Raw genomic sequence first — 13246 nt, forward strand, 5'->3', positions numbered from 1 at the left:
CATTTCTTGAAGCTTTGTGTCTGACTGAAAATGTGTGAAACAACATTTTATCCATAATACATGCAAGCTTATTCTAATTCAGAATTAGCATGAGAAATTACTTGGCCTTAAGGAAAATCTGTGTGCCTACAAGATGCACCATATCGATCTGGTTCCTTGCTGTCCTGTAATAATGTTGCTAAGACTACAAGCAAAGACACAAGTACAAAGGACTGTAGCCTTTGCACGCATGCTCTCCTCTGCCAGCCAAGGTATAAGCTTCTCCTCTTGGGCCAGACCTGTTCTAGTGCCCCAGGGATGATGGGCACCTACGTCTGAATGACCCATGTAGCCAGTGAGGCTTGTAGCATGGGAGAGTTTCCCAGCATTTGGGGGAATTAGATAAGAAGATACTGAAGAAAACGAAGAGGAGTTTCTACTCTTACGTAGAGGAGAAGAAGCCATTTGTAGCCATGTAATAAACTCTCAGTGGGCAGAGTGGTGGCCCCAGGCCTTTTAGCTGGCTCCAGACTACCCAGGATTTCAGCAGTCTGTTGGATGTCAAACCCAACAAAAGAATGTTGAGATGCTAACATGTTATGAAGAAGCTTCATGACACTGTCACCACAGAGATAAGCCCCTCGTGAGGAACAGCTGGGATAAGTAACATAGCAGATTTAAATTGGGATTTATTTCCACAAAACTCAATTGCTTGTGAATGGCTACCTTGTGAATGGCTACCTTGAGAATGGCTACCTTGTGAATGGCTTCTGAATGATCAACAACCATATGTTTGCAGTCAGAGCCCTGAGGTCTTCAAGATGTGTAAAATCAGCAGCCTGATTCCTGCATCTGTGGAAGGGCTCATGGTTCCAGTTCACATTTTTCTTTACCATTACATGCAAAGGCAAGATTCAACTTTAAGAGAGGGAAAACACCTCCTAATGAATCAGGTTCAGCTACATTTAGGGATCTATAAAGGTCTTCCTCCAAAACTCTAGGTTCCAGCCTTATATTGGACAACTGGACCCTTATACCTCCTGTCCATTCCACACACACATGTCCCCCATCCCTGACACAGATACCTACAATATATGCATCCTTTCACGTAAACTTTGCACATCAGCTAACAGAAGATTCATAAAAAGAGACACAAAAATAAAGCTAAAATGTGAATTCTCAAACCAAAAGGGTAGACATTGAAGTCCTGACTGAAACACAGTTCTATCCCCCCCGCCCACTAAATGGATCATTTCACTTTCATCCTTTTCCCACTTTCACATATGTTATTATTGTCCTAAATTTCATGGCTCAGGGTTTTCCAATTAGCCTGCCATAAGCATGTGTTTCAGGAGACAGTGCAGAAGCACTTGGCACTGTTGATGCTGGGAAACTGCAGCTCAGGAAGAGCCAGTCCTCTCTGGGAATACTTCCTGAGATGGTGGCAGGATGCCACAGCCCAGCATAGCTTAACACTTTATCACACAGAGAAAGGAAAAGATGAAAAGTAACAGGACGGAATCTTAATAACGTAATCAAGGGAGTCCCATGTAACCTGCTCTACATTAAAAGACAGCAACCGCTGGACCTGTGACCCTCAAGTACACCTCAATAGTTGAAGGCTCTCTAGGTAACCACTGATTCTCAAGGCCTGAGTTCATCACAGTTTGGCTTTCGACCGAGCTGCCCACCATCCAACACATTCTTTACTGCTCCAAAGTAATTTGAATTTATCATGGACTGGATTTAGCAAATTTATCTTTAACTGAATTCCAAATGATTTCTAATTCTCCTTTTAGTTCGAGGCAGCACATATTACGTGGCACAGAATGCTTTTAAAACAACATCATTGTTTGAAACATTCGGTGGGGTTGATGCCACATTTCTCTGAAAAAAAAAAAAGTCAGCTAAAGAGAAAAGGAAATAACATCACCACCAACATAGGCATCCATTCATTTACTCACCCACTCATTCACTCAAGAATTCACTCACTCACTCACTCACTCAAGCATTTGTTAATTCATTGACTCACTCAGTCACTCATGAAAGTATTCACTCATTCATTAACTCAAGCTTTCCTTCATTTATTCATTCACTCACTCATTTCAGAGCTATGCGTCACAGTGCTACCTAGTGCTGGGAACTGCGCAAGGGGACAACCTTGGCCTCCTAGCTCCTCTTTAGGCATCTGTTTATGTCACACAACAAGGGTGGGCATGCGTGTGGGTCGACGACCCCATTCCAAGTGCATAAGCGTCTTTCCTTCAGTGACAAGGAGAAATGCCAAACAACAACAAAACAGAAGGAGGGGGTGTTGGCAATATTACTATGAAAGGCACGGGTCTGTGGGCAGAGCCACATTAAGACATTCATGGGTCTTTCCTTCAAAAAAATTGTTTAAAATTATATTCTATGACTAGCAGGATTAAGAGAAATGCAATCTGGGCTGGATTATGTTCATTTTTTTCTTCTGATTTGGAAGGAATTAAAATATTTTCATGGGATGCTAAAATTATAGTGGCCCTAGACACTGTGCCTATTGTACTAGGGGATCACCTGGCTCTGGCTTTGGGGTCACTCATGCCAGCATCCTAATCTTTCAACACCCATGAACGGCATTGACCGTGCACAAGGCAGCTCACTTCTTCATGCCCAGGTCTTTGTTGCTAAGACATACCTAGGGTTCTTGTTTCTGCTTCTCCTCTCCCCATCAAACAGGAATAAAAATAGAATCGGCTCTCAAGGTCAGTGAACCCTACGAGTGGCAAGACCACAGAAGTCTCTCCTTGGTTGCTCTTAACACTGAACCAGAACATCCAGACCAAGTAAGGCTCATGAAATTGGAGTCAGTTTCGTCAGTTGCCCACTATGAAGTAGGTTAAACCAAAGAGTTCCCACTTCAGGGAATGAATCAAGTAGGGTCTTTATTTTGTCTCTTATAATAATTCTCATTTTATACCACATTCCACCTCCCCATCCATCCCTATCTTAATTATCGCTTTTAAGATACTTTGTAACTGACATTTATTTTGGATTTTGAACTCAGTTTGATCTTAAATCCTCTTTTTTTTTTTAATTGGAGTATAGTTGCTTTACAATGTCAGTTTCTGCTGTACAGTAAACTGAATCAGCCACATATATACATGTATCCCCTCTTCCTTGGATTTCCCTCCAGATGAAGCAACCAACGAAGGATTCATCTCCAAAATATACAACCAGTTCATGCAGCTCAATATCAATGAAACAAACAACCCAATCAAAAAATGGGCAGAAGACCTAAATAGACATTTCTCCAAAGAAGACACACAGATGGCCAACAAACACATGAAAAGATGCTCAACATCACTAATTATTAGAGAAATGCAAATCAAAACTACAATGAGGTATCATCCCACACCAGTCAGATGGCCATCATCAAAAAATCTACACACTGGAGAGGGTGTGGAGAAAAGGGAACCCTCTTACACTGTTGGTGGGAATGTAACTTGGTGCAGCCACTATGGAGAACAGTATGGAGGTTCCTTAAAAAACTGAAACTAGAACTACCATATGACCCAGCCATCCCATTCCTGGGCATATACCTGCAGAAAGCCATAATTCAAAAAGATACATGCACCCCAACATTCATTGCAGCTCTATTTACAATAGCCAGGGCATGGAAGTAACAGACTTTTTTTTTTTTTTTTTTTGCGGTATGTGGGCCTCTCACTGCTGTGGCCTCTCCCGCTGCGGAGCACAGGCTCCGGACGCGCAGGCTCAGCGACCATGGCTCACGGGCCTAGCCGCTCCGTGGCATGTGGGATCTTCCCGGACCGGGGCACGAACCCGTGTCCCCTGCATCGGCAGGCGGACTCTCAACCACTGCGCCACCAGGGAAGCCCGTAACTGACTTTTTATGTCCATCATCTGTCTGTCCTCACTGGAACATTTAGCTCTACAAGGGCAAGAATTAGTATGCTCTGTTTACTACTGTATTATTATTCCTGACACTTAGCACTACGTGAATATTACTTGTTAATTAAATTGATTTGAAAATGATCAGAAACACTGGTTTGAAAAACATTAAAATTCAGCCTTCAGTATATTTGGGGTATATTCTACGAGAATTGTTTCTCTACAAACTACAACCCTTGGTCTAGTACTGTTAGAGAGCTCAAGGTCTGGCTGCTCCCTGCTCACAAGACAACGCTTGAGAGGCAAGTGTCGGTAGAAGGGAAAAGGAAAAGTTGTTTTATTTCAGAGGCTGGCAACTGGGGGAGAGGGAAAGTTCACGTCCAAAGGCTGACTCCCCCACTGCCGATCAGTGAGCAAGAGCTTTTAAAGGGGAGTTTCAGGGGTGTATCAGCAGAGGGAGGGGGCTCCATGCAGAAACAGCACAGTCAGCTCTGACCATCATCTTGAAACTGGCCAGCGATGGTCTGATCAGTGTCATCTTGATTGTTTCAGGTACAGTTAATCTTCAGTTCCGGGGTCAGTTTGTTCCCATTTCTTTGATCTCAGTTCTCAGAACTGTGGCAGCTATGCCATGGTTACAGTCTGGTCATCATGTAGTTAACTTCCACCTGGTGGAAGGTTCAGTATTTACAGAACAGCTCGAAAAATATGGCTCAGAATAATATCTATAGCCTTTGAGGAGAAACTACAGGTCCTTGACTTTGCTTAATGACTAAACTATTATTACTTTGTCCTGTTTGCTTTTCCTTTGTTTCTGCATTTTCTTATTTCTCTGATTAAACTTACCCTCCAGCTAAAGTTTTTCTACAGACAGAACGCAGGCAGAGGGAGGCATGGGGGAGGGGGCTTCTCTCCTGGGAAGGCCTCATAGGGTCCTGTTTTGTTTCCGTATTCCTGGTAACGCAGCCTAATATTTTTTCTGTCTGTTCATCTTTTCCCACTTCTGATAATATAAACTATTCTTGACTAAAGTGTACAGCAAGGGATGCAGAATGTATGTGTACCACCCCCTTCTTCCCCTTTCAAATTCTTCATGTGCCACAATTTCTTATCTAAATTTTATACCAATCTGACAGCTTCTCATAAAGCAAGAAGAACAAAGAGAGCATAGTAGCAAAGTTACTGAGCTAATTTTATTAAGGCACAAGGTGCTTTAGGATATGATTGAAATACTTTTTTTTCATAAAGATTGGCCAGTCTAGTTGAAAAAAAGACAAGACTTTGGATTAACCATTTCCAATATTCTGAATGTACAAACTATCCCATTTCCCACAAAGGGGAGCTCTCCCGAGCTTTAGGGAATACTTTGTTGTCCCTGTGGACCACTGCTATCACACAGACACTTCAGGCTGTACATTCAGGGAGATGCTTATGGTAATTACAGGCGGAGACGCACGGAAAAGGAAAAACTATTAAGAATCTTATTTTCTTCCTTATGACATATCAACTCATTTCCATTTTTATTCAAAATGTTATTCGTTGTATTGATTTTTTTTTTTTTTTTTTGCGGTACGTGGGCCTCTCACTGTTGTGGCCTCTCCCGTTGCGGAGCACAGGCTCTGGACGCCCAGGCTCAGCGGCCATGGCTCACGGGCATGTGGGATCTTCCCAGACCAGGGCACAAACCCGTGTCCCCTGCATCGGCAGGCGGACTCTCAACCACTGCACCACCAGGGAAGCCCCATTGTATTGATTTTTATTATAAAATTAATATATTCACATTGTAAAAACTTCTATAAATACAGAAAGATAGAAAAAATAAATGAACCATGATCACATAGTTGCATCTTGCCATAGCAAAATGCCTTCTATTAACATTTTGATGTATGCACTGTAGACTGTTCTGATGCAATGAACAGAATGAACTGAAAGGGGCCCCAGGAGTTCACTCAGGGTAGCATGGACAATGGGCCAGCTGGAAGCAGGGTCCCCGTTTCTGCTGGCATAGGGGCTGCATCTGAGTGAGGCTTCTTCCCCCGACAGAAGGGACTACACCTTCCCATGGGCCTGGGGGTCTCAAGGTGCTGGGCAGCTGGCTCTTTCAGACAATTCTAGTAGCAGTCAATGCCTACTAAACCCAGACAATGTTTAGTAGGATTTCTCTCGGGCTTACAAGAAAGGAACATATACAGAGAGGTTCCTCGAATGACAGACCCAAGCACTGTCGAGAATACCCAACCCCAGCCTGCATTTCTGTGGGATGATGAACAGATAAGGAACCCTTTCATTTTCTCACTTACATCTATTTTCTTCCTTAATGTCTATTCCTTAACACATACTGTACCACCTTGTAGAATATGCCCTTACCTACTGTGATAGACAGTTTTCCGTGTCAACCTAGAGTTAGGCTGTAGCACCCAGATATTCAGTCAAACACTAGTGTAGGTGTTACAGGGAAGTTATTTTGTAGATGTGGTAAACATCAACAATCAGTTGACTTTAAGGAGATTACCCTGGATAATCTGGGTCAGCACAATCTAATCAAAGAGCTTGAAAGAACCTAAAGCAGAAATGAGCTTTCCCTGAAGAAGAAATTCAGCCTGTGGACTGCAGTATCAGATCCTGCCCCAGAGTTTCCAGCCTGTCCTGATGGCTTGCCTTATGGATTTCAGACTCACTTATCCCAATTGCATAATTGTGTGAGCTAATTCCTTGAAATACGTCTCTATCTATCATCTATCTATTTCCTACTGGTTCTGTTTCTCTAGTGGACCCTGAATGATACATTCACCTTGCACGAGAGTTATATAATTTCATTCATAAGCTTAAGTTCTGTATAAATGAGAAATCTATTTAGGTAAGGTTTATGAAACTTGGGACTTTTCTCCCATTTATTGGCTTCTTTGTTTTTTTCTTTCCTTTCTTTGATTGAAGTATAGTTGATTTACAATGTTGCGTTAGTTTCAGGTGTACAGCAAAGTGATTTGGTTATACATATATAAAAGAATATACACACACACACACATATATATATATATAATATATATATATATATATATGTATATACACATTCTTTTTCAGATCCTTTTCCCTTATAGGTTATTACAAAATACTGAGTATAGCTCCTTGTGCTCTACAGTATATCCTTGTTGGTTATCTAATTTATATATAGTAGTGAGTATCTGTTAATCCCAAACTCCTAATTTATCCCTCCCCGAACTTTCCCCTTTGGTAACCATAAGTTTGTTTTCTATGTCTGTGGGTCTATTAAAAACATGGAACGCTTCACGTATTTGTGTGTCTTCCTCGAACAGGGGCCAAGCTAATCTTCTCTGCATGGTTCCAATTTTAGTATATGTGCTGCCAAAGCAAGCATGTTTCTTTGTTTTTTATGCTTCCCTTTTTTCCCCAAACGGAGTTGAAGATATCAATATAGCAAGGTATCATAAATCTAAATGAATATAGAACATTCATGTATTCTAGAATGAACACAGACTATTTGTTAATACATAATTCAGAAATAAAAAAAGGAGGCTTATGGTAGGCAAGTAAGAAGGCAAGAATATATTTAGGAACAAAATAAATGCCAAAAGCTGGGAGAACAGGAGAACGGAGATGAATTGCTACAAAAATCCGTGGAAATTCACCAAGTACAAAGGCTGAGGGCAGTGCTCAAAGGCAGAAAGAGATGCCCCCAGGTGCAGAAAGCCAGAAATGGGTCTAGAGAGCAAAGGGAACGCACCAGAAACTCAAAATGCTGGCAGGCAGGCTGTAAAGCAGAAAAAGCATTGCTGTGGTTTGGAAAGCTCGTAGCTGGCCTTGCAATGCACAAAGATCTAAAGGGGGTGTGGCTGGTGTTCTGATCCCAAGCTCTCCAAAGGCAAAGTTTCAAACCCACCTTCACAATGTGTGAAGTTTTTGGCAAACTGAATCTAACTTAAGATTCCAACTCTGCAACAGAGTCCAGAGACAGCTCAGCTACATGTTAGATTGACTCAGGCTCACACCATCAGCCTGACAGGGGGCACGTCTTCTCAGGAGGTGAATATGTCTTATCCCAACACTATGTTCAGCATAAAATAAAAAATCATAAGATGCACAAAGAAGTGAGGAAAAGGGGCCTACATTTAAAAGAGGAAACAGTTCATAGAAATAAATATAGCAATGACCCAGATGTCTGAATTATCACTCAGGAATTCTAAAATATCTATGATGAAGGGTCTAGAAGAAAATGATGACAACAAATATGAGCAGATGATGAATTTCAGCACATAAATGGAAACAGTATAAAGGAAAATCAAATGGAACTACCAGAATCGAATTATGTGATGTCAGAGAGGAAGAATGCATAAGCTTATTAGCAGACTTGGACACAGCAGAGTAAAGAATCAGTGAACTCAAAGGCAGGCCAATAGACCCTATCTTGACAGTAGATAGAGAATAAAAAGTAAAAAACTAAAATAAAATAAAACAAAGTATCCAAGACACGTAACATACTCTCAAGCAGTATAAATAATTGGAGTCCCAGAGGTTAGAAGAGATATAGGAAAAAAATTATTTTAAGAGACAATAGTCACTAAATTTGAAATTAATGAAATACATCAATACATATATCCAAGAAGCTCAGAAAACCACAAACATGATAAGCCTTTAAAAAATAATTTTAAAAATCACACCTATCACATCAGAGGCAAACTGCTGAAAACCAAAAATGGAAAGAAAATCTTAAAAGTAGCCCAAAAAACCCAGCCAGGTCATATGCAAGGAAAGCATGAAAAGAGTGATGATTGAATTTCTCAGAGTGAAATAGAGTTTTCAAAGTGCCAAAATAACTTTTTTAAAAAGCTGTTAATATAAAATTCTATATCTAACCAAGGTTTACATCAAAAATGAAAGGTAAATTAAGACAAGTTCAGCCAAAGAAAATCTCAGATTTTGTAGCCAGAAAACCTGTGCTACAAGAAATGCTAAAAGAACTGCTTCAGGGTGAAATATATGATTCCAGATAGAAGTTCAAGCCTGCAGGAAAAAAAAAGAAGACCATAGAAAGTGCAAAATATTGGTAAAAATAGGGGACCTATTTATTACTTTTAATACGTGTATGTTTGTGTGTACAGACACATATCTATGTTTGTGTAATACATATAACATATACAGATTTAAGCTACAATTGTTCAAGCAAAAATGGTAGCAACATGTTGTAGGGTTCATAGAATACAGAGGAATAAAAGAGCACAAGGAGCAAGAAGGGGATAAATGGAATTATACATGTAATCATGGTGTTCCTACATTTTGTAACGAGTTTGATATAATTGGAAATTGAACTGTGTTAAGTTAAAGATACACATTGTAATTCCTAGTGACCCTGAAAAAATAATACAAAAGTGTATATTTAAAAAGTTAATAGAATTAAATAATTACTTGGTCACTCAAAATAAGTCAGGGAATTAAAAAGAGAAACATACACCAATACGAAAGATCTAAACCCAAGTTATGTTGATAATTACATTAAATATGAATAGACTAAATGCCACTTAAAGACGAGGTAAATAAACAAGATCCAAATGAATGCATTTTACAAGAAGTACACTTAGAACATAAAGAAACAGATGGTGGAAAATGAAATGTTAAAAAGCAACATACATCCAACCACTGTGCATCATACATCTAGATGGCTTTGTTTATACCAGACTTGGTGCAATTCAAGACAAACAGTAACATCAGAGATAAAGAGGAGCATTTCATGATGTTAATAGTCACTCCACCAAGAACGAGTAACCAACCTAAATTAAAATGTATCTAACAAAATAGCTGCAAGTCACATGATGCCAAAACCGACAGAAAAGCTCAGATTTTAACATGCGTCTCCTCATGACTGATAAAACAGGTGGACCAAAACTTGAGTAAAATATAGAATGTTTGATTAACACTATAAACCAATTTAACATAATTAACACTTAAAGAACACTCCACTCAACAACTGTGTAGTACAGATTCTTGCCAAGAGCACATGGCATATTAACCAAGATAAATCAAATTCTTGGACATTAAAAATCCCTCAATTACTCAAATTATAATAATTCAAAGTATGTTCTCTGAAAATAACATTGAAATTAATAGTCATAAGATAACTTTAAAAATACTCAACTGGTAGGAAATTAAACAACACATTTCTAAGCAGGTGACAGCCTGAAGAAAATCCATAAGGAAAAATAGAAGACATTTTGGATTGAATGATAGTAATATTTGTGGTGGTGGGTTCTTGAAGATAATCTGCATGTCCCTCTGTGAGGAAGTGGATTCATAAAATGTGGTGGATACAAATCATTGACTACAATGCAGCTGCTAGGTACAAGGAATTCAATTTACACATAGCAAAGTGGGAGAATTCCAAACACATAGTGTTCATGAAAATTAAAAGATGTATAACACCCTTTGATTATGTAAATTGACACCAACATTTGCATAAAACAATAATACACAGTGTAAAACATACCTACAAAAATGCACACTCAACATATTAGCACATTTCAAATGGTGGGAGCAGTTATCCTCGAGGAGGTGGGCAATAGGAATAAAAGGAAATAAACAGAACAAAAAGGGAAAGAGTCTCTGTTAGACCAATAACCATCGTGTACCACAAAATGAGAGTCCCAGAATCCTCTGAAACTGACCCCAAACAAACAAAAACTAAACAAACTTTAGACTAGACATAGAACAAAAAGGAAGAGTGCAGAAAAAAGTTGATATGATGAATCCCCCAAAGTGCAACACAGAGAAGTAAAGAGTTAGACCAGGTAAAAGAGAAGTTAAAAGAAACAGAGAAAAGAATAACAAATCCCAAAGCACTTTTAATAGGATTCCTGGAAGAAGACAATGAGAGAGACAATATTTGAAGAGATAAAACCTGAAGGAAATCCCAGAACTGATGAACAGCATGAATCTTCAGATTCCAGAAATATAAGCCAAGCAGAATAAATATTTTAAAAATCCTTAACTAGATGAAACTACAGAACACCACCGAGACAGAGAAAAATATTAAAACCCACCAGAGAGAAAAAGACAGATTACTAGCAGAGTAAGGACAAATAAAATGACAGCGGACTGCTCCCTGGCAATGAAATACGGGAGAAAGTCATAAGAAGGTACAAAAATCTGAAGGAAAGTAAATGTCAATATAGAATTCTATATACAGCTAGGTTACCAGTCAAAAATGAAGCACAAAGTGCTTTTGAGATATAAGAAGAAAGAGAGAACTTACTACTCTTAGACCCTTACTGGAGAAACTATTGAGGATTATACTTCATCAGGAAGGAAGCATGTCCTGCAGTAACAGGTGGGCCTCAGCCAGTGAGCTTAGCATCCTCAGCCATGCAGAGTCCGATTGGTCAGGACTCTGTCCCAATTGGTTAGGGTCCATGCCTTACCAGGTCTTTACTATTCAGACAATGCTACCAGGCTACCAGAAGCAATGATAAGAACTCTATTCATACATTGGTAAATCCAGATAAATATTAACTTTTAAAAGATTAATAGGGCTGTTAAAAGTAAGGCATAATTAAAATTCTAGACAAAGCAGTATGAAAAGCAGAAGAAAGAGATCGGAATTAAAGAAGTCAAGTTCAGGAGAAGGGTAGACAAGCTCATTAACTTTAAGTTTTGTATGTGAGGGTATATGTCAAAGGCATGGTTGACAACAAAGAATAGAAATAGAATTTGTAACTTCCACACCAATAGAAGAAATAAAGAACGCTAGCAATCTATCAAACAGCAGGCAAGTTCGGTAGGGGAGCAGGAGAATCAAAAACATTGATAAATGAAAATACCAAATATGCCAGAAATTCAAGGAAATATAAATATGCTTACATGACCTACTGGAAATAATCAACTGTGCATTTTTAAAAATGTCTTGTAGAGTGGAGCTACAGTGCTCATTAGAGAGAAATTTATAGCTTGCAATGTATTTCCTTTTAAAAGAGAGAAAGACTAAAACCAAATCAGCCAAAAATTCAGTTCCATGAGCTAGAAGAATGAAGCAAACTCAAAAAATCAGAAAAAAAGACATAAAATACAAAACAAGAAATTAAAATGAAACAAAAGTTACGTTTTTAAAAAGACTAACGCTGTAGGAAAGAATCTCAACAAGCACAAATCATCAACAGGAACGAGGGAGGAGACATTGCTATGGCTAAATAATAAGAGAATCCTTTAAACGAAGAAAGTAACACTTCGGTCTTCTCTCCAAGCTCAGGGGGTGCCCTGCCACCTCAGGCAGGGGCAGGAAGTCTAGTGTCTGGCTTAACACCCGGAGGCCACCTTCTGCCAGACTCGCACACGGCTACTGCTTGAAAGCCGTCTAGGTTACAAGGCTTTGTGTCAAGCTCTGAGCCAGAGGTGCCCACACAGTACCTGTTTATATCTTTTCTTTCCCAGCAGTGAGGTAAGGACATCATCCCTGTTTTACACGTGCGGGAACAGAGGCTCAGGGATGTCAAACAGCACAGTTAAGTTCGCCCAGCTAGTTAGTGGGGAAACCATGCTTCAAACTCAGGTGTGTCTCAGTTCAAAACTTATAATCCTAAAACTGCAGCAACTTTCACAGTTCCTCCCAGCTGTGAGCTGGAATGGGGAGAGAAGTACAAGGAAGGGTCAAGTCAGCATTTAAACTTTCCTTCACTCTTTCCAAAATGTGACTTTCTAGTTTTGTCCGCCTGGTACAGGATCTTTTCCCACTGTTAGGTGGGCCCGCCTGGCCCCGAAGCCTTCCAGGGTCCACTAGAATCTGAACGCATAGGTCTCACCTTGAAACAGACGGAAAGGCATTTCAAATTGGTAATTCATAGCTAGTACTAGTTTAGTCTTATTCTCTTTTAAAGTTTAACAATGACCTCTTCATATTAGTAAGATGTATTTCTTTCCATTTTTCCTTTAAAAATATAAACAAGTAACTCAGTCAGATATATTTTCACTTCCAGAGTCACATTTATTTGACCTGCTTCTTATTTTTAATTCCCTGATCCCATATGCTTGTGAGATTAGCAAATGCTACTGAAATGTGTTTGAGTCACAAGGTAATTACTTTAGATAAATGTCATTCTGTGGTTTAGGATTAGGTCCTAATTCCAGTTTTTAATAGTACCTGGTTAAGCCCTCCTTGGATTGGCTCGATAGTCCTGGGGACTATATGTAATAAAACCCCACAAAGTAACTCATTCATAAGCCAGTTCTGATGTGTATATCCTGATGGCTGAATTCATACCTAAATCCAAATCTTCCTGTCAGATATCAGCAAGAAGAGATGAACCAGCATGCACAATTGTGTTTAAATAATGAGAATGTTATTCCAAAGGCAGACCTCAAAAAGGACCTATAT

At 39.4% G+C, this 13246-nt stretch overlaps 1 protein-coding gene and 1 non-coding gene across 2 annotated transcripts in view; both read right to left on the reverse strand.

Moving 5' to 3' along the window:
* DSCAM (DS cell adhesion molecule) overlaps positions 1 to 13246 on the reverse strand; it is a gene marked incomplete at its 5' end in the record, with an annotated part of 740232 nt that overhangs the window by 491017 nt on the left and 235969 nt on the right. The window lies entirely within an intron of this gene.
* On the reverse strand, positions 7143 to 7245 carry LOC136123020 (U6 spliceosomal RNA). The gene has a single exon (XR_010655901.1). It is a non-coding gene; the product is annotated as a U6 spliceosomal RNA (small nuclear RNA).

This window comes from Phocoena phocoena, chromosome 4 (genome assembly GCF_963924675.1).
Source record: "Phocoena phocoena chromosome 4, mPhoPho1.1, whole genome shotgun sequence".
In the NCBI taxonomy this organism is placed as follows: Eukaryota; Metazoa; Chordata; class Mammalia; order Artiodactyla; family Phocoenidae; genus Phocoena; species Phocoena phocoena.